At 36.2% G+C, this 25445-nt stretch overlaps 1 pseudogene; it reads right to left on the reverse strand.

Annotated features, from left to right (window-relative positions):
- Positions 1-8153: 8153 nt before the first annotated feature.
- On the reverse strand, positions 8154-8994 carry LOC128066238 (sodium/potassium-transporting ATPase subunit beta-3-like; annotated as a pseudogene).
- Between the last annotated feature and the right edge of the window lie 16451 nt (positions 8995-25445).

Genomic DNA, 25445 nt, shown 5'->3' on the forward strand with positions numbered 1-25445 from the left:
CGAATAGTTGGCTGATTGGAAAAGACTGATGCTGGGAGGGATTGGGGGCAGGAGGAGAAGGGGACGACAGAGGATGAGATGGCTGGATGGCATCACGGACTCGATGGACGTGAGTCTGAGTGAACTTCAGGAGTTGGTGATGGACAGGGGGGCCTGGCATGCTGCGTTTCATGGGGTCGCAAAGAGTTGGACATGACTGAGTGACTGAACTGAACTGAACTGAAATGTGCTATCAGCAGAAAGAATGCTGGGATCTTAGAAACAAAGGGGAGAAACAATAGTGGTTCCATTCACCAAAACTCTGGAGCAAGAATCTCATTAGACTATAAAATTTGGTTGCTGCTTGAACATCCTGGACTCCTTGTGTCCAGGGACAGCAAGTAAAAATAGGAATCACTGTCATTTGTTGTTCAGCCTCCCAGTCATGTCTGACCCTTTGCGACTCCTGGGACTGCAGCATGCCAGGCCTCTGTGTCCCTCACATCTCCAGGAGTTTGTCCAAGTTCTCGGCCAGTGACTCAGTGATGCTGTCCAACCATCTCATTTTTCTGTTGCCCTTTTCTCCTTCTGTCTTCAATTTTTCCCCACATCAGGGTCTTTTCCAATGAGTCAACTATTGGCATCAGGTGACCAAAGTGTTGGATCTTCAGCTTCAGTCCCTCCAATGTAGGGGTGACAAATTCTGACTAGCAGGAAGGGGAGGCTACATATAACAGGGTCTGACAGCAATATGCAGGAATGAGCTTTGTGAACAGTTCGGTTCCCACTGGTCCTCTCACCCTGGAGCCCTTACTTAGAACAATAAGTCAGTAGCTTTAGTTATTACTGTTATCTCCATTACCATCATTCCATGCTTCTTATTTGTCAGTTGCAATGGTCTTCTTGTATTCAAACTTTATTCTTCTTATCTTCCTACAGGAAACACATATGCACACACACACAGGCTTAAGAATCCTCTTTTAAAAGAGTTATGGCATGCATCCTCTTAAAGTTCCTGTGAAACAAAGGTGATTCTAAAGATAAATACCACATTTACCATAAAAACAGGTGTTACAAGAAAGGGGATATATACTTTATTGATTGTATATTACCATGTGAGTAATATAGGCATGAACAATGATAACTTCTTTCAGTATTTATATCAGTTTGCAGACTTTATTTTCAGGAACTTCATTTAACCCATGAGGATATTAATGAGACTTATAAGAACTGCTAAAACCCTTAGTTAATTATTGGTATGCTTTCAATTATTTGAATATATTGGACATGAATAATTAATTTTTTTAGTTCTCATTTTAATATTTTTCATTATTGAGCTTAAGGAAATTTTCTGCTCCCTCCATGAGACACATACACACACACATGAACAGAATCAGAGGCTTTGCTATCATACTTTCTATTCCCTCTCACTATATTCTGTAATGTTAAGGGAAATTTGAAAGGAACTCATTTTATTTGGAGCCTAAAATATGTTGTAACCGTCATCTCATTTAGTCCTACCAACACACTGAGTGGTTGGCATCACCATCCACAGTGGTAAAGCAATTAATCAATAAATCTAACGAAAAAAAAAGTTCTCAATTACAGAACTGTAGAGTCAGGAATTAAGTTCGGGCCTGACTCCAAAGGTCACGCCTTTCTCTCTATAATTTATCTCCTTTTCCATTATACTATTAGAATCATCAACCAATGAATGTGTATGAACTTAGCAGTGTATATTACAGTGACATGTTTATACATTTTATTAGCATTAAAAAGCTAATGGTTATTGCTATATTACTGAAATATATGTTGCATAGTCTTAATGGTTATTGCAATATTAATAAGGTATAAAAGAATATTCTTAGTGGTGATTGCCATTTTAAGAAGAAATATGAAGAAGTTTATAGGCTACAAAAGAAATAAATATACTAAAGGAAAACACTGTCATAATGCATATTCCAAGAGTAACACAGCTTAAATGGTTATAGATTACAAAAGTCATTTCACTGGAAAATAATTTTAATGTCTAATAAACTTAAAATGATAGAGAAGAAAGATATACTTTAAAGGACTCCCTGTCATCAGGCGAGCCCTGCTTCAATCCATCTACTAGAATTCTCTTCTTCCTGAAATATAGTTTGGAAAGTATTAAATCAGTCTTCCAAGTCGCTGAAGTTCCATTTCATTCAGTAGTGAAAAAAAAAAAAAATAAGGTCCATTTCCGGTAACTTGATGTAACAAGCCAATCATTACCTGACTCATCTAAATTTCTAATTTCTAAACTGATTTTCTTTTTTGGAATAAACTTTATTGACTCACTGTGCATGTAAATTTTAGTTACATATTATCTCTTCTCCTAGATCACCACTGTCTGCATGTACATAAAATAGTTCTTCTATCTGTGAAGATTGTTAACACCCTGTTCCTATCTTATTTTGTCAACAAGCTTGCATTAGTTCTGTTTAGTCACTCAGTTATGTCCAACTCTCTGCAACCCCATGCCAGGACTCTCTGTCCATCACCAACTCCTGGAGCTTGTTCAAACTCATGTCCTTTGAGTCAGAGATGCCAAACAACCATCTCATCCTCTGTCATCCTCTTCTCCTCCTGCCTTCAATCTTTCCCATCATCAGGGTCGTTTCAAATGAGTCAGTTCTTTGCATCAGATGGTCAAAGTATTGGAGCTTCAGCTTCAGCATCAGTCCTTCCAATGAATATTTAGGATTGATTTCCTATTATGATTGACTGCTTTGATCTCCTTGCAGTCCAAGGAACTCTCAAGAGTCATCTCCAATATCACAGTTCAAAAGCATCAATTCTTTAGTGTTCAGCTTTCTTTATGGTCCAACTCTCACATCCATACATGGCTACTGGCAAAATCATAGCTTTGACTAGATGGATTTTTGTCAGCAAAGTAATATCTCTGCTTTTTAATATGCTTTTTAGATTGGTCATAGCTTTTCTTCCAAGGAGCAAGCATCTTTTAAATTCATGGCTGCAGTCACCATCTGCAGTGATTTTGGAGCCCAAGAAAATAAAATCCCTCAGTGTTTCCATTGTTTCCCCATCTATTTGCCATGAAGTGATGGGACCAGATGCCATGATCTTAGTTTTTTGAATATTGAGTTTTAAGCTTTATCACTCTCCTCTTTTACTTTCATCAAGAGGTTCTTCAGTTCCTCTTTGCTTTCTGCCATAAGGGTGGTGTCATCTGCATATCTGAGGTTATTGATATTTTCCCCAGCAATCTTGATTCCAGCTTGTGTTTCATCCAGCTCGGCTTTTCACATGATGTACACTGCATATAAGTTAAATAAGCAAGGTGGCAATATGCAGCCTTGACATACTCCTTTTCCAATTTGGTGCCAGTCCATTGTTCCTTGTATTGGTCTAACTGTTGCCTCTTGAACTGCATACATATTTCTCAGTTCACATTAGAAACATTTCTAAATATTGTTTGAAATGGAATTTTTCAGTACACATTTTAATTGTGTATTACTGATATGTAGGAATACAATTAAGAAAAGATGCCATTAGACTGAAGTGGTTTCAATCCACTGGTAGTTTATGTAAACAAAATCTAAGGTACAGTCAGTACACTCAAATCCCAGGGAAAAAACTTAAGAGTAACTAGTACAGACGGCCAACTAGGCTTTCCTAAATAAGGCAACTGCTTAAGCAATAGTGACTCAAATAATTTATTAATATTTGCTTTGCCTTCTAGTCTTCTTTTTAAAAGACTTTCATCTCATTTCTGTCTGTGGAGTTCTCCTAACCCATTTTGGTTTGCTTTGCCTGGTTGGAATTATATTTGCTCAAATAAAATATTAGGAATTCTAAAATGGTTCAGTTTATCTTTTAATAGATTTTTTTATTTAAAGTTGCTTTTTCTAATGATATTATAACAATGGAAAATGTCCTTTACTTAGAATTTTCCTTGTATAATATTTTCAAAATACCTCTACCTCCTATGGGGCAATTTAGACCATTTTACTGATTATACTTTTCAGGGTATTAAGGACTAATTTCTACTATCATAATTTGTGTCTTTCTATACTCCATCATTTATGGTTTTTTCTCCCTGATATCTTTGGAATTTGGATGTTTCTTTAGTTTCCCACCCATTCACATACTGGTTTAAAATTTATACACTCTTGTTCTTTTTTTAAAAAAGTCTGATTTTGAAATTGCTTCCCCAATGGCTCAGCAGGTAAAATATCCACCTGATGTGGATTTGATCCCTGAATTGAGAAGACCCCTTGGAGTAGGAAATGGCAACCCACTACAGTATTCTTGTCTGAAAAATTTCATGGAGAGAGGAACCATGGGTTGTAGAACAATGGGCTACAATCCATGGGGCTGCAGAAAGTTGAACAAACATAGACTGAACAGAACGCAGCAGAGTCCTAGAGCTAACAAATTTTAAAAATGATGTGTGCAATCCTAAAATAATCTACTCCAGGGCAGCACAGATTTGGATACAGTACAATAGGTAACCAATTTCTTTCCTCACCAATCCCTATGATTGGTTAATGTTTCAACAACTAGCCTACATATTGATATACCAGGATCTGACAGCTTTTAAAAACTTCTCATTGTATTTAGTTACCTGCAGTTTCACTAAGATATGCCCACATGAAGATTTATCTTTTTGAATTCTTGTGCCTTTTGAATCTGAGAAGTCATTTCTTTCAACAAATTATTCCTTTGCCTTCTCTCCAGTCTTTCTATTTCCTCCTGCTTTCAACAACACTGGCTAGGCTATCCCCTAGATCATTATAGTCTCTTTTCTATTTTTCCTTGTATTGTAATATGCATCAGTCTCGGGTCTTTCTATTTTTTTTCACCTGAATTGAATCCACTGATTTAAATGTAATAAGCTTATAAGTTTTACTCTATAACATGCTTAGATATATCACAAATGAATTTAAAATGATCTTTTCTCTTTTGGTTTCTATGTTTGATTTTCTTGTATGTTTAGTTAATTTCTTTGTTTTAAATAGATTAAACATTGTTACTTATTTTATTTACTAATAAATGACTCATGATATATTTTCCTTTTCTTACCTTTGGCCTAGATAATAATCCTTTCTCAGTACTATATATGTTGCAAATTATTTCTTCCTATATAGATTTTTAAACCTTTGAATATGCAAGTCCTTTGCTCTATATTGTTGCTTTCTGTATTGATATAGTTAAATCTGGGTGTGTTCAACAACACTTTTTTCCAGTACTTTTTGAGTTTCTCTATTTATGATTATTAGCTTTGTAATTTCAATTAACTTTTGTGTATTCAAAATAAAAATCTAAATTTCATTTCCTATATGCAGAAGCTATTACACAACATGAATTTCTGAATGACTAATATTTATTCCACAGATTAAAGCTCAACATTCAGAAAACTAAGATCATGGCATCTGGTCCCATCACTTCATGGGAAATAGATGGGGAAACAGGGTCAGACTTTATTTTTCGGGCTCCAAAATCACTGCAGATGGAGATTGCAGCCATGAAATTAAAAGACACTTACTCCTTGGAAGGAAAGTTATGGCCAACCTAGATAGCATATTCAAAAGCAGAGACATTACTTTGCCAACAAAGGTCCGTCTAGTCAAGGCTATGGTTTTCCCAGTGGTCATATATTGATGTGAGAGTTGAACTGTGAAGAAAGCTGAGTGCCGAAGAATTGATGCTTTTGAACTGTGGTGTTGGAGAAGACTCTTGAGAGTCCCTTGGACTGCAAGGAGATCCAACCAGTCCATCCTAAAGGAGAGCAGTCCTAGGTGTTCATTGGAAGGACTGATGCTAAAGCTGAAACTCCAGTACTTTGGCCACCTCATGCGAAGTGTTGACTCATTGGAAAAGACTCTGATGCTGGGAGGGATTGGGGGCAGGAGGAGTAGGGGACGACCGAGGATGAGATGGCTGCATGGCATCACTGACTCGATGGATGTGAGTTTGAGTGATTCCGGCAATTGATGATGGACAGGGAGGCCTGGAGTGCTGCGATTCATGGGGTTGCAAAGAGTCGGACACGACTGAGTGACTGAAATGAACTGAACTGATCCCACAGATATGAAATGTCAAATTTATGATATAATAAATTTCCCTGTGGGTGGGAAAAAAATAACTAGTATGAGCTGCTGGCTTTCCCCCAAAATAGGCATACTTCAGGCTTGAGATGACAGAGAAATTTGTGGATCTGGAAAACTGACACAAAAATCTGTGTGAAAGCTCTTTAGAAATAGGAGGCATTTAAGAAAAAAATGTCATCCCAGGATACAGTGTGCATGTTTGAGGGGCTGACAAAAGAAGACAACAGATAATGGAAAATCTTTCCATGCACTTTAAAAATTTTGGACTGTTCTATTACCACTTGCAATACGTTATATATTTTGTTACATATATGAAATATTGAAGTGATAATTCAATATATTAAGAAAATATCTCAATAAATTTTGTTTCATATTTGTGACTTTAAAAATATATTTGATCAGAAGGAATGTAAAGGAACATTCTATTAATACCTTAAGATGCCTATATTACACATACTGAAAACAATCATCAAAATTCACGGAGTTACTAAAATTCATTTCTCTTAAACTTCAAAAAAATTATAAAAGCATGTCTGTCACTACTGCTATTGTTTTTAGTTAAGCCCTACGAATATTTTAAACCAAGAAAAAAATGCTGTAAGAAAATGCTGTAATATCTGCTAGAAAAAGAAGAGAATTAACTTTTTTATTATTTTTAGACTTTATCAGCCACATTATAAATCCATCAGGTGCAGCAAGTCATTTTATGGATATTGATAAAGTGATTCTAAAGTTTACATGGAGAAGCAAAAGACCCTGAACAGCCAATACTATATTGAAGGAGAAGAATGGACTTTTAGGACAGATGCAACCATACTTCAAGTCCTACTATAAAACTATAGTAATTAACATGATGTAGTACTGATGAGGGCTCACCTGGTGGCTCAGACAGTAAAGAATCCGCCTCCAATGTGGGAAACGTGGGTTCAATCCCTGGATTGGGAAGATCCTCTGGAGGAGGGCATGGCAACTCAATCCAGTATTCTTACCTGGAGAATCCCCTTGGACAGACGAGCCTGGTCGCAAGAGTCAGACATGCCTTAGTGACTAAATACAGTACTGATGAAAGAACAGGCAAATATGTCACAAGTGTCACAAACTAGAGACCCCAGAAGTAGATCTACATAAATATAGTGATTGGATTTTTGTTAAATAGCAAAGGCAATGCAATGGAGCAAAGATAGTCTCTTAATCTTTGCAAAAAATGGTGCTGGAATGACTGGTCATTCACATGAGACAAAAATGAATGTAGAAATACCTTATAACCTTCTCAAATTAACTCAAAAGGGAGCACAAACGTAAAGGTAAAATACAAAACTGTAAAACTCCTAGAAATAATAAGAGAAAGCCTACATGATTTTAGTTATGGGGATGCCTTTTTATTTATTTTATAATATTAATTTATTTGGCTGTGCCAGGTCTTAGTTGCCGCATGCGGGATCTTTTGTTGCCTTTCATTGCACCATGCTGGCTTCTCTCTAGTTGTGGCAGGGGCTTAGTTACCCCACAGGATGTGGGATCTTACTTCCCCAGCCAGGGATCTAACCTGTGCTCCGTGCATTGGAAAGTGTATTTTTGTTTTCAAATCCACTTTTATTTTCCTTTTTCTCCTCACATACAGAACTTTTACACATACTGAATTTCTTGTATCTGTAAAATCATTTGATGTTGGTCACGTACCATTAAACCCCTAAAACTTTGCTGGCATAAAAATATGACAGTTAACCAGTGTTAAATCTATAAAATATTTACATAGCACAGTACATTAAGTTTTAGACACCTGGCAATTAAACCACATAAAAATTGGACAAGACCCCCAACCTACATGTTCAGAATCAGGTGTTCACAGTTCCTATCTGGTGACTGCACATGTTTCAAAAGGCAGCAGAGGCAACAGGCAGTTACCTCAAAGGACATGGACCACTGTTATCTGGAAGCACACTATGTCATCCCAGTGTCATGTACCACTCCACCTTTCTCTAAGGCGGTCTCATAATTCTGGAATGGCAGGTCTGGCTGATACAAAATGAAGACAGACAACAAAACATTTACTTTGTGGAGACGTCCTAACTCCTACTATGCATGCATGGTGATCTTGAATGCAACTCGTCCTGAAAACTTATCATGGTCATTCTGGGTTTTTAGGTCGGGTGATCCATCAATCTTGCACTCAACTATTATTTTTTTACATCACCATCACTACCAAAGCTGAGCTGGACAGCAACTAGTGACTGCATGTAGCTCCCATGCAGTTTTGTTTTCCATAGTATGGAAATATTTTAAATCTATCTTTCCATTGGGAGGATAAGTTGATAGAACTGCTGTGCTTTCACTTTTTGCAATACAGTCTATCCTTGATTCTCCTTGAGGCTTTAATACAATTATTCTGCTAATTTTCACAAGAATACAAGGGTTTCCTGATTGGTAGCCAAATGTGGGATCATCCATACCACAGTATGCTTCAAGTAAGGAAAGAGGAAACTGACATGCTGTGTATTCTGGACCCTTCTGCTCAAAAGTTTCTATTGGTACAATCTGTGAGATTCTTCTGTTCTTCTAAGCCAGATGGCTTTAAAAATTTCTTAAGGTCATCAATGTACCCTTGATAAGATACTGAATCAGACAGGCTGAATGAAAAATCCAACGCTGGCACTGGTTTTGGAAAAACCACAAGTCCAGGACTAGGAATCTGGTCACGATATTTTGGAACCATCTTCCTTCAGAGTCTGAAGCATGGCCCACATCCCGTGAATGGAAAGAGTGCAACCAGGAACCCATAAAAAACTGGAGAGAAGAGCAAGATCAAACCCCAGCTCTTGGCGGTGCGCCCCAGGAACTCTCCGGTGGTCTGGTTGTGATTGAAGAGCTTCCACTCGGCCAGACTCCGGTTGAAGGACTTCTTGTTTCTTTTCTTCATGGTGTGTGTGTGTCTACTGCCAGGGGAGCAGCGGGGCAGAAGCTGGGAGGAGGATGGAGGTGCATCCCTGTTAGAGCAGAGCAGCCCTGAAACGTTGGCAGAACGCGCATCGGCGGAGGAAACCTCCTCAATGCAGTGAGGGTTCAAGCAGGAGTGTATTCTTTACTATTATTATTATTTTTATTATTGAAGGATAATTGCTTTACAAAACTTCATTGTTTTCTGTCAAATCTCAACATGAATCAGCCACATCCCCTCCCTTTTGAGCCTCCCTCCCATCCCACCCGTCTAGGAAAATTATTCTTAACTGCTGGTGTTTGTTGTTCAGTCACTAAGGTGTGTCCGAGTTTTTGCAACCCTGTGGACTGCAGCATGCTAGAATTCCCTGTCCTTCACTCTAACCCAGGGTTTGCTCAAACTCATGTCCATTGAGTCAGTGATGTCATCCAAGCATTACATCCTCTGTTTTCCCCTTCTCCTCCTGCCCTCAGTCTTTCCCACTATCAGGGTCTTTTCCAATGAATTGGCTCTAGGAATCAGGTGACCAAAGTATTGGAATTTTAACTTCAGCATCTGTCCTCCCAATGAATATTCAGGGTTGATTTCCTTTAGGATTATCTGGTTTGATCTCCTTGCTGTCCAAAGGGCTCTCACCAGGGAAGTTCTGACAATTCCTTTTTAGGTATAGAAGCAAAGGCACCATCCATGAAAGAAATAATAAGATTTACTTCACTGAAATTAAAAACTTCTAACCTGTAAAATACAATATCAAACGACAAGTCAAGACTTGAGAAAATATTTACAGAAGACACATCTGAACAAACTAAGCATACTCTTGTCATACTATTGAGCAGTCAAGCTCCGTCATATGTACACAAAGGAGTTACAAATTATGTCTATACAAAAACATGCACTTGGATATTTATAACAGCCTTATTTTTAACTCCCCAAACTTGGAAGCAACCAAGATGTCCATCAGTAGTTGAGTGTATAAACTGTGGTATATCCAGACAATGGAATATTATTCAGCACTAAAAATAAATGAGCTATGAAGTTTTGGAACAACATGGAGAAATCTTAAGTGTATATTACTTAGTGAAAGAAGCATACCTAAAAAAGCTACATATGGTTTGATACCAAATGTACAACACTGGAAAGGGCAAAGCTTGGAGATATTAAAAAGACCAATGGTTAGTATGGTTGGAGGAGTGGGGAAATTAATTGGTAGAGCACGAAAGATATTTAATACAGTGAAAATACTCTGTCTCATATTATCATGATGGATATATGTCCTTATACATTTATCTAAGCAGTGAGAGCTGTTGTATGATAGATTTTACAACACCAAGAGTGAACCCTAATTTTTTTTGGATGATAATGATATATCAATGTATGTTCATCCTTAGTAAAAATTAGCACTGAGGTGAGTGATGTTGATAATTGAGAAGAATATGTATGTAGGTGCAGAAATTATATGGGGAATTTCATTATCTTCCTCTCAATTTTGCTTAAAACTTATCTTTTATAAAAGTCTTAAAAATACATCAGAGTTTGAAACTAAAAACTGATGAAACTTCATCACAATTGCTAAATGTAATATCCACTTATAAAATTTAATGATTTTTATTTAGAATATTAGTATAAAAACTGAAAGCAAGATTAATATAATTAAAAATCAAGAAAATATTTTTTAAGAATTAATACATAAAAAAGTCACAAGAAACTATGAAGAATTGTTAATAAGTAATGAAGAAAATCTAAATAAAAATAGAGATAAATCAGCTCATGAATAACAAATTTTAGCATTGTAAAGTTTGTAATCACTTTTTCAAGTAATAAGTAAACATGTTTATGTTCAAGAGAAAAATTTAACTGTGTATATTTGAAACTCTATACATTTGTAATTTTAAAAGAGTAAAAGTTCATTGTTAATTAATTTCTTATGGGAACAGAAACAGAAATCAGCTTAGCAGGTACACAGATATACTACAGAACCACATATTTTAAAACTTTTTTTTTCTTTTTTTCCCCAAAAATCAGGAAAATAAGACTGATGGAACACACTAGAAAGCTCAGAAACAGATGTACCCAGGAAGATACAGAAATAATGGTACCTGAAATAAATAAGAAGGGGTGGAATATCTAGGATTTGATTTAGAACAATCTGGCACACCACATGCAAGAAAAAAATGGCCCATATTTTGTTATTAAAAAAATGTAAAAAGAATTAAGATTGTGGAGTTAATTATAGAAAATTCCAGATGATAAATTGACAAATAACTGCAATCTTGAGTCAGGAAAACAGATCTTTAGAAAGCTAAAAAAGAAAATTCATAAGAAGAAAATATAATGATTAGAGTGTATAAAAACCAGTGACTGTATTCAATGTAAAATTCTATACTATGTTAATTAAAGCCAGATAGTCACACAATTTAAATGATATGTAAAGCATCTGTACAATGTCTAAAATAATTGGAATGCAGTACAAAATGGTACAGATTATAGGTCATTGCCTGTTTTCAAATATTGGCACATATCTGATTTTTGTTGTCTCTGTTTTTGTAATTGGCATATTTCTTAATGTCTTTGTGGATCAGATTTTTTTTTTATGTTCCAGTGGTATTTTGATCACTGTACTTTTATGGAAATTAATCAAGTTCAGACATGGAATAAGATTAGAACAGTGCATAGGATATAAACATCTAAATAAATACAGTTATTAATATGCATTAAAATATAAGCTATTATTTTGTCTTATTACTTATCATCTTTTACCAGCAAAGGCATATTAATTAGATCACCAAAGGGATATTTAAATTTAATAAGATAAATACAAGACAACAAATAGAAATATGGCCACAGATATAATTAGGCAATTCATAGATGGGGAAACAGATAATTAATAAGTAAAGCATATCAAACTTAAAGGATACACAATTATTGTTTTCACTTTCTATCATCCCTGCAATTTGCATGTAGCTTACATTTATTGTTTCATGTGATTTAATTGGCAGATTTTTAAACTGTACATAATTAATGGAGAAGTGGATCTAAATTATTTGCTGTCTCACCATTTATGAACAGAGTATAAAAACTCCTTAGTCTCAGAAGTAATCAGAGAAATGCAAATTTGAGAAAAGAGGAAACTTTACACTCATGACATTGACCCAAATACTAAAAAAGTTAAGTCTGGTGAAGATTTGGAACACAGAAAGCATGCTGTGGGCTTCCCTTGTGCCTCAGTGCTGAAGATACTGCCTGCCTGCCAATGCAGGAGATTTGGGTTTGACCCCTGGTCCAGGAGGATCCCTCATGTCATGGAGTAACTAAGCCCATGAACCTCAGCTACTGGGCCTGTGCTCTAGAGCCTGAGAGCCACACATACTGAGGCCTGCACACCCTAGAGTCCATGCTTCACAACAGGAGAAGCCACCACAATGAGAAGCCTGCACACCCCAACTAAAGAGCAGCCCTGCTCACTGCAACTAGAGAAAAGCCCTCAAAGTCAAAAATAAATAAATGAATACAATTATTTTAAAAAAGGAAAAAGAAGGCATCTTGTATCTCTAATGGGAGTATAAGTTTGTCAACAACCCTGAAAAGTCGTCTGGGAGTATGCAATGAAAGTGTTTATTTGTATACCACAAGACTCACCTAGATTTCTTTTTTTTTAATATAAATTTATTTATTTTAATTGGAGGTTAATTACTTTACAATATTGTATTGGTTTTGCCATACATCAACATGAATCCGCCACAGGTATACATGTGTTCCCTATCCTGAACCCTCCTCCCTCCTCCCTCCCTGTACCATCCCTCTGGCTCATCTCAGTGCACCAGCCCCAAGCATATCTGTCTAATCTCCATTGTATACATCCCAAGGAAGTTATTACAAAAGTACTTTAAAACACTTCACATTGGTAACTATAATGTATTTGGGGGTTTCAAGATCATTTAGCAATAACCTAGGATTTCATCCTATTCAAATATCAGACATACAGTATGGAATATAGTCAACAACAAACTAGATATATACACAGCAGCATAGGTTGATACATACATAATGATGAATGAGAAAAATCAAGAAGTGAAAAATATATTCATGTAAATTAAACATTACATACAGGCTAAAACACACAACTAGATATATGTGTTCAAATGCCTATACAGATAGACATACAACATTTTTTACTAGAACTTCTAAATGGGAAGACCCCTTGGAGAGGGACATGGTGGGACACTTCAATATTCTTGCCTGGAAAATCCCCATGGATGAAGGAGACTTGCAGGCTATAGTCCATAGGGTTGCAAAGACTGAAGAGACTTACTTAGTGCTCCTGGAGTTAGGGAAATAACAGTGGGGATTCAGGAATAGAGTGGAAAAAAAACAAAAGAAAGGAATTGTCCATTTTTGGCCCACTGATGATAATCTATTATCAACAAGAGCACAAGTCTGACATTTTAAGTTAGACAATTAATGAATGAATATTATACTGGTTTGGGGCTCTAGATTCTGTTTCCCTTGTGTTTGGCTTATTCCTCACCAATTGCACCTATTAGGTGCTGCTAGTGGTAAAGAACCCGCCTGACAATGTAGGAGACACAAGACATGGATTTGATCCCTGGATCAGGAAGATCCCCTTGGAGAAGGGGATTGTGACCCACTCCACTACTCTTGTCTGGAGAATCCAATGGACAGAGGAGGTTAGTGGGCTACAGTCAATAGCGTTGCAAAGAGTTGGCCACAACCTAATTGACCTAGCATGTAGCAAGCACATATTCACTTTAAATTTGATCTGAAGTTCTTACTCCCTTGGTGTGTTCATCATTTCCAAAACTTCTTGTTGGAGAAGGTCATGGAGAGGACTTGACTGCTGGTTGACCTGCAAGCTGGACCCAGACAATCAGAGATTCTTCCCCTATCCCCCACTCCAGAATGTATGTTCCCACCCATCATTCCAATGCTAAGAGCTATTTAAAAGACACAGCTTTGAGAGAGTAAAGTGTTGTTGAGACCATCTGGACTGAATATGTGACCAAACCCAATTAAGGTCTCTGTATAAACTTTTAAGATCCTGATAGGCAGATGCTGAGAACTACTTGTCTGTGGCTGCCAAGACAAGTCTCATGTGTAAAGTTCCCTTGCTTATGAAACCTGGCACTTATTAACTGAGAATGGTCTGCCTCTTCTATGTTTTTGTTTGGTCTCTTCTTGCCCTTTTTGTACAGGGACCAGTTTCAAATTTCACTCAGGTGCCAAACCAGCAATAGTGGAGTAAGCCAGGAGACTAAAGAAATGGGTCTTGGGAAAAAGGCATCCACAAGGGAAATCCCAACGGTGGTGCTCAGTCACTCAGGCATGTCCAACTCTTTGCAGCCTTATGCACTGTAGCCCTCCAGGCTTCTCTGACCATGGAATTGTCCAGGCAAGAATACTGGACTGGGTTGCCATTTTCTACTCCAGGGGATCTTCCCAGCCCAGGAATCAAACCCGGATCTCTCGTGTCTCAAGCATTCTCAGGCAGATTCTTTACCACTAAAGCCACCTGGGAAGCCCAAATAGGCCATGAACCTCTACATGGGGAGCTGTGGCCCCTAGGATAGATGTCTGTAGACTATGTGGATGCTCTAAAAATGTCGGCTAATTTGATGCCCGTGTGTGAGGAACTGTGCACTGCGGAAAAGAGAGGAAATAAAGGCCTGTGCAAAGGGCTGGCCTCTGCTACGGGCTATTCAGCTGGCCACAGATCCTAAAATAGAGGTTGCAGCCTGAGTTAGAAAGTTGGAAGAAGAGCTAAGATTAGAGGGGAATGTATGATGGTTCTTACTCTGCAAGCTTTGTGGTTGGCAAACAAGATGGGAGAATAAGATATTATGTCTGAGACCCCAGCTTGCCATTTTGCAAGGCTTGGCTGTGCTTAGGCGCTCAGTCATGTCCTACTCTTTGTGATCCCATAATCTGTAGCCTACCAGGCTCCTCTGTCCATGGGGATTCTCCAGGCAAGAATCCTGGAGTGGCTTGCCATGCTTTCCTCCAGTGGATCTTCCCAAGCCAAGGACTGAGTCCAGGTCTCCAGAATTGCAGGCAGATTCTTTACCATCTGAGCCACCGGAGAAGCTCAAGAATACTGGAGTGGGAAGTATACGGAGAGTACAATCTGCATTGGATCAAGGTTTGGGCACTGTGCCAAAGCCTGTGGGACCTGGAGAGGAGGGATTCTTTGGAAAGTGAGAAAAGCAAGAAGAAATATATGGTGACGATTGACAATGAAATGGACAAAATATTCCATACTGTCTGATCCCCAGTACAAAAGAAAACTAAGACACAGCAGCAACAATCCCAGTCAATGGGGCAACTGCCAATTCAGGAAATGGTGATGATGAGAGAATGTACTTCCACTGAACTTGGTATAGCTGCCGTGTTCCAGCAAAAGGCCAGGAAAAGCATGTAGGCGTCGTTAGCAAGGCTATGGGACACCTGACGGGGGTGGGGATGGTGTGGTGACAGCCTTTCTCTGACTTGGAGCAGAAAGCACAGAAAATGAGCAGTATTACTGTGCACTCTGCTCTCAGGCAGCACCTGCATAATGCTGAGGGGTTCAAGGTCTTCCCTTCCTTATAAATTGCATTCTTCTAGCCTGCAGGAGGTTTGGCCCAATGAAGGGGATCTCCCTGGGCACACGGGGCCCTGTAAGTCCATAAAGGAGGTACAGAAAACTCATAGGGAGTTGGGAATGAGATAGTCTAAGTCCCTGTGTTTGAAGGCCCTTAAAGAACCGACTGTCAATGCATGGGACATAAGAGATGGAGGTTCAAACCCTGTGTAGGGAAGCTCCCCGGAAGAAGGGCATCTCAGTCCACTCCAGTATTCTTGACTGGAGAATCCTATAGACAGAGGAGCCTGGTTGGTTACAGTCCATGGGATCGCAGAGTTGGATGCAACTGAAGTGACTTAGCATACACAATCAGACCACATTCATTTCAAGAATAAAAGCCAAGATAAGCCAGTTCACCCCCAACACCTGGTATAAATGCCAATATCCACAGTGAATCCAGATGTGGGACAAAACATGATGTTGAGCGATCCATTGCTGATCTGAGGGGAAAATGATAGATCCTGGGAATGGGTATAGGCTGTGGGGAAGCCATAAGACAGAGAGGAAGCTAAAAGCTAAAACACCACCTTGATTAGATTTTCACTATGGGATAATCTACTCTTTTTGTAATTATTTTATTGGTTCTGTTATTAATATATTTTTTATTTCTGCAAGAAATTTGTCACAGTTTTGGGGAGATTCTTATATCTTGTCATTTTATTGATAAGAAATTATAATTTTTGTAGCTATATTCCTTTATGTATGTTTTTAAAATGTATGCCTAAACATTTTTCTAGATTTTAATTGCCCTAAGTTTTGTGCATGTTATATTAAATATTGCACTATTTTTCCAATTATATAATTCATACTTTAATTCTCGGTAATTTATTTTTTTCACTTTTAAAATAGCTTCCTGAGGAGAAAACTTAATTGCTGTATTTTACGTTTTGTACATCTTTTGGCAAAATGGATTTTCTGTTTTTTGGATGTGATTCTTTCACTTTCATTCCATCATTATAAGAAGATATGTTAATAATTTAGCATTAGTTTTCATAGATGTCTGCTTTTATTGCATTGTCTTTAGGGAGAATGATTTGTAAGAAGGTAGATTTTGAAATTTGTTGACCTTTATTTTATGACCTAATATATCATCAGATTTTCTTTATGGTTTCTGTGACTTGGAAAGAAAATCAGTTATAGCTTTGTTGATTATAAAGTTGTTTATATAAGTATTGTATTAGTTATTCCAATCCTCAATATTTTGCTTATATTTTGACTTGGTTTCTTGGTGTCAAAAATCAGCCTATAAGAGAATTCTATATTAAAGTTTTGCAGATGCAACTTAGCTGCATAATTTTTCAGGTCTTTAAAAAATAAATAAAACATAGATGAATTTTGACATTTTAAAATTTCATGTTTAATCTTTTACTTGAAAGATGATTTTATCAATTCACAAAAATGATAGATAAATATGGTGCTTAGATTTTTCCCGTAATCTTAGTTTTTATTTTATCCTTGCCTTCCTTTTCACATACTCATGCGGTTCCACATTTCAAAATTTAGAACTTTGATAGAGAATTTGTTTTGATAAATGCTTATGCTAATATTTAGATTATTTTTTCTTTAAATAATTGGCCATCTGTATCAACCTATGATTAGCATTTTATTTTTTTGCATTACTTTTCAATGGGTCTTTATATAATATTTATCCATTATATTTGTGTCTATTATTATTCACTCCCTGTATGTGCTCAGTCACTAAGACTAATTTGACCCTCTACAACTCCATGGACTATAGCCCACCAAGCTCCTCTGTTCATGGTATTTTCCAGGCAAGAATACTGGAGTGGGTTGCCATTTCCTCCTCCAGGAGATCTTCCTGATGTGGGGATTGAACCCACATCTCCTGCACTAGCAGGCGGATTCTTTACCACTGAGCCACTGGGGAAGCCCTTTACTATTCACTAAATTTTATTAATCTGCATAATTTTAAGCCAATGTCAAACATATCTAATTATTACAACTTTAATTATCTTCTTATTAATTTTTAAATAATTTTCTCATCTATCCAGTTATAATTTACTATTTATATAATATTTAAATTTTTCTTATTTAATGATTGTTATATAGATGCTTTGAGCTCAATCTAATAGATAAAAGAACATTTTCTGTTTATAATATTTACAACATTGAGTATTTATCTTCAAGAAAAAATTATGTTTCCATTCTTCATAGTTTTCTTGTTTTTATTTCTAGTTCAATTCAATTATCTAACCTAATCTTGCATACCCTAAAGTGTCACCTTCTTAACTATCGTTACTATAAATGTTTCTTTTCTATATTACATTCTTTTAAAAAGTGATTGCTGGTACTGAGTGCTAGTTAGAGTGTTTATTTTTCTTTTAAAATTAATATGTTCATTCAATATAGTTACGTAATTATTTCAGAAATTTCTTAAAGTTTGTAGGCCCAGATTACAACATAGATTCAATTTAGATGATTTGTCAAATGAGTATGTTTAAAAAAAAAAGAAGGAAAAAGAGATTGAAAATATAATGTGACAAGTTTTCATTACAAAAAACAGAATTACAGAGATGGAGAAAGTTAGAACATGAAAGTGGATTTGAGTCTCAAAAAGATAGAAAGAATTTCTGTGAATGTAATTGACCTAGAAGAATAAAAAAATTGATTAGAGATTTCTGAGGAGAATTTAGTGTCGCATCAGGAGACACTAAGGAAGTGGGCAGAATGTAAATAAGCAGAAAAGGGAACTGATTTTCCAGGAATTTGGTTGACTCATCTCTGGAAACAATGAAGTTACCAAGCATGATAGAACAGTTTGGAGGATACAAGAAGGCTGTCTCCTCAAGTTTCTGATTGTTACCTTGAATTATTCCCATGGGTTTTACAGATGCCAAATTAAATCTTGTAACAAAATCATATTACTACATATTTCTTTCCAATTACCTTACATCTTTTGTATTTCTCTACTTTATTTTTTGGGGCTCCAAAATCACTGCAGATGGTGATTGCAGCCATGAAATTAAAAGACGCTTACTCCTTGGAAGAAAACTTATGACCAACCTAGATAGCATATTGAAAAGCAGAGACATTGCCAACAAAGGTCCGTCTAGTCAAGGCTATGGTTTTTCCTGTGGTCATGTATGGATGTGAGAGTTGGACTGTGAAGAAGGCTGAGGGCTGAAGAATTGATGCTTTTGGACTGTGGTGTTGGAGAAGACTCTTGAGAGTCCCTTGGACTTCAAGGAGATCCAACCAGTCCATTCTGAAGGAGATCAGCCCTGGGATTTCTTTGGAAGGAATGATGCTAAAGCTGAAACTCCAGTACTTTGGCCACCTCATGCGAAGAATTAACTCATTGGAAAATACTCTGATGCTGGGAGGGATTGGGGGCAGGAGGAGACGGGGACGACAGAGGATGAGATGGCTGGATGGCATCACTGACTTGATGGACGTGAGTCTGAGTAAACTCCGGGAGTTGGTGATGGACAGGGAGGCCTGGCGTGCTGCGATTCATGGGGTCGCAAAGAGTCAGACATGACTGAGTGACTGGACTGAACTGAACTGAGACAAATCGTACTGAAAAACCATCATCATCATCATTATATGCCCAGTGCTTTTAATAGAAATGCATCTACTCTAATATTTCATGAATATTCCAAACACATTTCATTGTTTATTATTATTTTTAGTAAGGAGAAAATATATTCAGACATTTATTTTATAATGTGTAATTGTGTCTGGGAACTGAATAGTCAGAGAAGACTTATGATGGGCTTGATTGAGGACTATTTTAAAGAATGAAAATAGTCTTTACATTTTCTCACCATATAAATTCTACATGTATAGGGGAACAGTATGGATTTTTCTTAGAAATAGAGCTACCATATACTCCTACATTGCCACTCTTGGGTATATATCCAGAAAATTATCTGAAAGGATACACACACCCCAGTGTTCATTGCAGCACTGTGCTCAATAACCAAAACATTAAAACAATCTAAATGTCCATTGACAGAGGAACTGATAAAGAGATGTGGTACATATATACAATGGAATATAACTCAGTCATTATAGAGAATGAAATAGTACCAGTTTCAGCAATATGGATGGACCTACAGAGTCCATACTGAATGCATGAGATCAGACAGAGAAAGAGAGTTCATACTGAATGAAGTAAGTCTGACAGAAAAAGATAAACATCATGTGACAGTCCTTATATGGGAAGTCTAAAAAGAAATGATACAATTGAATTTGTTTACAAAATAGAACCAAACTCATAGACTTAGAGAGGGAACTTAAAGTTCCCAGGGAAGAAAGAATAGGGGGAAGAGACAATTTGGGATTGATATGTACACACTGCTATATTTAAAATGGATAACTAACAAGGATCTACTTGTAGCACAGGTTACTCTACTCAATATTATGTAACAAATGGGAAAAGAATTTGAAAAAGAATAGATATATGTTTATGTATAAGTGAATCACTTGGCTGTACACCTGAAGCTATCACATCATTGTTATTAATACTTCAATATAAAGTAAAAAGTGAAAAATAAATTATATATAATTTTATACAGAAATACACATGTAAATGTATATAAATACCTATGTGTGTGTGTGAACTATGCAGTATGACCTCCTCTGCTTCATTGTTGTCCACTCTTAATACATGGAGAAAGTACACAGACATACATGTTTGCATGTATACACTTAAATCTATATACATATATATATATAATTAACATAAAACTTGTATTTCTTATTTGTTTTGGCAAGTGACGTTAAACTTCAAGACAAATAAAATGGTAGGTCAATTATGAAATAGTCTAACATAATGACATAATTCACCAAATTGATTGTTGTTCAATTAAAGAATCCATCACTTTGTGCAATTAATTTTATTAAATTGTCACTAAACTGTCCAATTTGCTTATTTCAGTTTATTTATTTGAACACTGTTAGATGAATGTTTTCAAAAATTCATAAAAATTGGAAACCAAGGTCAAATCACCATTATAACAAAATAGAAGACATCAGGTTTATAACTGGCAAAATATCTCCTGTGATCCTAAAATGTACCTCCCTGTCACAGATTGTGAATTATGTCATTTAGAAATTATTGAAAAATAACACAAATATCAACAGTGAAAATGTTAAAATGCCAAGTTACATTAACAAGAAAATATTACACTGCATATATAAAGTTGAAATGTTTTCAAGTGGTGTAAATATATTTAATTTCAAATATTACTGGCTCAGATATAAAATAATAAAGTAAAAATATATATAGTATTTAAGTATAGAGCATATCTTTGATAATTTATAAGCAACATTTTTCCATAATTTTCTTTTGAAATAACTTGAACTAAAAAGGATAAAGCATCATTCAGATCTGAATGAGGATAAACAACATATCCCTTCTCCCTTCAACTGCATCTGTTTATCCTGCAATGCTCTCAAATAAGAGTCTCAGGAATCCAAGAACTATCCCCTGATTTTGGCTCAGAAACATAGATTGTCTGGGTGAAAGAGGATTCAGGTTTTAGCAAAATCGGCAGTGTACTTGAAGATTAGCCATTAGCTTCAAATACATGCCAACAGCAGCAGCTGGCCTTTAAAAGACTCACATGTTCATTTCATTTCTGCTCATTGATTTATCTAAAATGAGTGAAGAAGAATAAACAATAAGAAAAGGAGGACATGAGTATATTACAGTATTTTTCACTGTTCTGGAGTTAAATTTTTTTGTCATTTAAGGGTCAGTAAATTTTCATGTAATAGTGACTATTTGGGACCATATCTTAGAAACTTTCTCAAACAATAGTCTTCACATATTATGTACTATGTGTATGTATGTACATATGTGTGTATGTAAGTATGTTGGTATATGCCATACAAGTATGTGAAAGGGGAGAAGGAAAAGGCAACCCACTCCAATAATCTTGCCTGGAAAATCCCATGGACAGAGGAGCCTGGTAGGCTACACAGTCCATGGAGATCGCAAAGAGGCAGACATGACTGAGCAACTTTCACATACATATATAGATACACGTGCACATAGATATATGCATACACATACATATATATATATACACATGCATATATACACAAAAATCATTAAAAGTTTACAATTAATATGAAAAGTAGAAGCAATGTATTAAAAAATACATAATTTGCTGTCTCTCTTGACTATATATCAAGATTACATAGCTACCTATATGTAGAGGTGCTGATAAGTAACTATGATAGCTGGCTGTTAGCATTATTTTAATACCATATGTAAGAATCCAAGGTGGCACCATCAGTAAAGAATTTGCCAACCAATGCAGGAGACACAAGGGGTGTTGGTTCAATCCCTGGGTCAGGAAGATCCCCTAGAGGAAGAAATGGCAACCCACTCCAATATTCTTGACTGGAAAATCCCACGGACAAGGAGCCTGGCTGGCTACAGTCAATGGGATTAAAAAAAAAAAAAAAAAGCCAGACACAAGTTAATGACTAAACAACAACAAAGATCACTCTAGCAATGATAGCTATCCAACAGTGGATGGAAGGTTTGGGGACATAAGCCTAGAGACCTAGAGACGCAGAAGGATGTGACTGGGGACTGTCCTGGGGCTTCAAAGGGACACCTCTGTAGCTAAGCATGTTTAGAGAAAATCTGTAAAAAATACGTGGCATTTCATTTCTAAAGATGGGAAGGGTTTATGAGTGAGAGTTCACTCAACTGTTTGTAATAACCTACACACCTTTTTTCAATCTCCCTTGACATTATACTTCCAAATGATATCATTCTATTTGCATAAAAGTTCTTCCAAATGGCAATGTGTTGTCTTAAGAAACAGAAAATATGGAAATTCAAGAAGATATCTACAGCGTGTTTTGCAAATCTGTGAGTTGAATAAATTTTGAAATCATTAAAAATAAAGTGAGAAAATTTCCTGTTTTCACAGGATCTATCATTATGGGAACATCTGGCATTTGGAAAACAGATATTAAAATAAAATTCATGAAATTTTCCAATATTGTGCACATTATATAATTGATCTTTTTAAGCAGATTTTTCAAGTTAGCTGTTCTTGTTTTCCTCTCAAAACATATTTTATATGACCAAAACTTTCTATGTTATATTAAAAATATTTTAATAAGAAAATTAGAGTATGGTTTTTAAAGAAAATTAAAAGTATAATAACTTCATGGTTTGAGAAATTATTTAAGACAAATAAAAAATATATACATCATATTCCCAGGCAGGAAATAAACTAAAATATCTCCACCAGATTACATCTTTTATCTTCTTGGAGAAGCAGCTGTGTGTTGTCATGTATCTGTACTGTTTGAAAAATAAAATGCATAATTAGCGGTTATTAAGACAGTAAGGTTATTCCGTGCACATGCCAGTTTTCTTGATGTCCCCATGCAAGGGAATTCTTGCCTCATAGTAAAAACAGAAGCAATGTTTTATATTAACGTCCATGAAAGACCATGTCCAATCATAATTTAGAGTGAGTTTTCTTCAAAGTCCTTAATTACAGGTCACTTCAGTGGTGCAGCAGATGGTAGAATGTAAAGTGGATAACAAGACACAAAGACAGGTAGCAGCGAGTTTGAGGGAATTTCTTCTAAGATGTCAGTCTTAGCATTTGGTGACATTGAGACTCCCAGGGCAAGATCATGGGTGGAGTCAGTGCTAATCTTAAATCACTTAAGAACTGATAATTGCCTTAATTCTATCAATCAAGGGGTGTTAGTTATCACCTTGAGTAAAAAGTATACACACTTGTCTTTTGTAAACAAAGTACTATTTCTCATTTTTTATAACTTTTTATTAGGAATCAACAACTTAAAATATATGTCTGGTAAACCAAAAATAAAGCAATGAAACAGAAAATATTTGAAGAACTTAATTTGTATTAGCCAGGACATTATTAAACACATCAGTATAAACCAGTATATATATATTTTTATAATTCATACAGGAAAATATCTCATGATCTCTTTAAAATTCATTTCTGTTGGTCTGACTATCCTTGGAGATGAAAGGAAGATAGAGGCTAGGTTGTCACTACTTTGAATGGAAGGACCCAAGTGCCCCTGGGATCTAGTAATAGCTTATTTTAAAATTCTAGAACTCGTCTACACCAAGATCACCAAACCAGTTTAAATACAATAAAAAAGAGTCTACAAGGAAAAAAAAAAAACAATTAAAATAAAGTTAGATACTAGAACTGGGGGAAAAGATTCCTTAAGCAAAAGCAAAGTGAGTAACAACCAGAACAGAAATACAGCAGAACGCGTTTAAATTTTTCTTATTTGCTACAGTGGATTAAATGGAGCTCCATTAACTAACCATGTCTAAAACTTTGAGAGTGAACTACTGTCTGGCATGATTGAGGAATTTTGTAATGCTCCAAATTTCACTAGAGTAGCACTCAACACTTCAGCACAATAGTATGTATAAATACAAAATTACAAAATAGGTAGTTGTTTTGTGTTTTAGAAATAAGAACCTAGACTCTGTAGCACACCCTTTTTATTTGGAATTGACCTTTTTTTCCCCCCAAAGTCAATGAGTAATATTATGTTCAAACAATAGTGACAATACTAACAAACAAAATGTGTTTATAAGCTCAGGAAAAAAGTTATTAATAATTATTTAAATATTTTATCACTGCTGCTACTGCTACTGCTAAGTCACTTCAGTCGTGTCCAACTGTGCAACCCCATAGACAGCAGCCCACCAGGCTCCCCCTGTCCCTGGGATTCTCCAGGCAAGAACACTGGAGTGGGTTGCCATTTCCTTCTCCAACGCATGAAAGTGAAAAGTGAAAGTGAAGTCGCTCAGTCAGGTCCGACTGTTAGCAACCCCGTGGACTGCAGCCCACCAGGCTCCTCCATCCATGGGATTTTCCAGGCAAGAGTACTGGAGTGGGGTGCCACTAAAGGTGGCATAATTGGGCTTAGAGAGGTAAGCAAATTAGATAGACCAAATAGATACCTTTAGGAAAAATACCTTAAACAAAAAGCAAACAAAAAAGACTCCATTTTCCTACTTTAGTCATACATTAAATAGATTTTAAAACAATGACATTATTGTGTTTTATCTTTGATTAATATTCCTGTAAGAAAAGCACAGGACAAAGGACAAGGAAAACTCTTTTTTTCCCTTTAATTAGGAAGAAAAGTGAAGTGGGTCAGTTGTGTCCGACTCTTTGCGACCCCATGGACTGTAGCCTACCAGACTTCTCAGTCCATGGGATTTTCCAGGCAAGAGTACTGGAGTGGGTTGCCGTTCCCTTCTCCAGGGAATCTTCCCAACCCAGGGATTGAACCCGCATCTCCTATATTATAGGCCGATGCTTTACCCTCTAAGCCACCGGGGAAGCCCAATTAGGAAGAAAGTATTGCCTAAGTCTCACAGTTTATTGCTAAGTGTGAGGATATTTAGTAGACTTAGTAAGGACCAATCAAAGGAAAAAAAAACCTACCTTGGCAAACTACAGTGCAACTGATTTAATACACACACACACACACACACACACACACACACACATATATAATATACATATATAATAATTCTTTTTATATTCCAATTATAGATAATGAAAATTTCATTGAATGTATTAGAATTTGGTTAACTTAAAATATTGTCCTGGTCTTATTATCTCAGAAAACTCAGGAATGCAATAGAGATAGAAAGAAATGATGACTTTTTCTCTCTTCTCTTATAGATTCTTTGGCTAGTCTGATAAATGATGTAAGACAGATTAATGAAAGAAAAACACATTTAATTTAATCCTGTACATATAAGAAGCTCAAGGACAGTCAGGTT

The sequence above is a fragment of the Budorcas taxicolor genome, chromosome 20, assembly GCF_023091745.1.
Source record: "Budorcas taxicolor isolate Tak-1 chromosome 20, Takin1.1, whole genome shotgun sequence".
In the NCBI taxonomy this organism is placed as follows: Eukaryota; Metazoa; Chordata; class Mammalia; order Artiodactyla; family Bovidae; genus Budorcas; species Budorcas taxicolor.